The sequence below is a fragment of the Myotis myotis genome, unplaced genomic scaffold (assembly GCF_014108235.1).
Source record: "Myotis myotis isolate mMyoMyo1 unplaced genomic scaffold, mMyoMyo1.p scaffold_m19_p_7, whole genome shotgun sequence".
NCBI lineage: Eukaryota > Metazoa > Chordata > Mammalia > Chiroptera > Vespertilionidae > Myotis > Myotis myotis.
The window spans coordinates 17,438,949-17,440,333 of NW_023416379.1; positions in this window are offsets into that span (position 1 = coordinate 17,438,949).

Genomic DNA, 1,385 nt, shown 5'->3' on the forward strand with positions numbered 1-1,385 from the left:
ATCTCTAGCCAGGATCTCCAGCCAAGTTCCGGTCTGGATCTCCAGCGAAGGTCTGGTTCGGATCTCCAGCCAGGTTCTGTAGCCATGTTCCCTGGCTAGGTTCTCCAGCCAGGTTCAGTCACCAGGTTCTAGTCAGGTTCTCTTGCCAGTTTCTGTAGTCAGGTTCAGTCCAGGATCTTTTGCCATGTTCTCTCCCGCGAAGTTCTTCTGTCTCTAGAGAACGTTCTGTGTAGGTTCTGTGCCTAGATTCTGTCTCTCTTGGTTCCGTATTCTAAGTTCTGAGTCTTGCTGTCTTATTATATCTGTATTTATACCAGTTGATTCAATCCTATCAATCTCTATTACAAAGGTTAGGGCGTTTCTTATCTCCATTCCAGGGAGTAAAGATTATGTAGCTTAAGCATGATTGTTCGTAGTTAAAGTGATTAATTACCCACCTGGCACTGGTTAAGAGGTTTTATTCCCTCCCTAACTTCAGGGGAAAATCCCTACCTGGGGAAACAACCTTTCTCAGAGACCTTGGTTAAAACACATAGTGCCAAGAAGGTGAGCAAACATTTTAAGAACAGTATGCCATATATGCCAGGTCCTTTGAAACAGCAAGGATGGACTGGCTCCCGGCACAAGATGAAGTATATCCTTTGACTTTCAGACCATTTTCTTGTACAGCTTTCCTCATAGCAAGAATATGTGGGTCCCAGAATCAAGGCATTTAAGTCATCACCAAATAACCTGAATTTCATGAACAGGACTCTCTGTTTATCATCTTCATCTTTCCAACTCTCTATTTCTGGCATCTTTATCTCAACTCTCCCTTGACCTACTAGGAATACCAATTCATACCCCCATCTCACCTATTTTCTCTTCTCTCTACAGTGTTTATGTTTTCTGGTCAATGATAATAATTTCCAAAAGGACAAAATAGGTATGGTGTATTTAAGAAATTTTTGTGTATTTTCAATAAGATTCCAACATTCCCTGTTGGAAGAATCAAATGTATCTCAGGGATTTCAAGAGCAAAGAGTGAATTAGCTGCATTGTAAGCAAATCAAGTCATATGAGAACCATAGTATGAAATGAGATTATTCCACAGGCCATTAATAGTTTCTGTTTCTCCATACCTTTGTGCTCCTGACTAATTCCTTTAACATATTGGGACTTCAGGAGAGTTATCTCTTCAGCCTGAAACACTAATTGTAAGCAGTAACAACTGTTAGATGCCTCAAAATAATGTCCTGTCAACATCAACATGTCCTTTAGTCCAACTATTTCTTTTTTTAAGAAACGCTTTATTTGGTGGTTGAATTTTAATTATTTGTTTTTGAACAACTAATTCTCATTATGCTTTCAATAAACAAAGATGCAGGATTGCTGTTCACATTTAA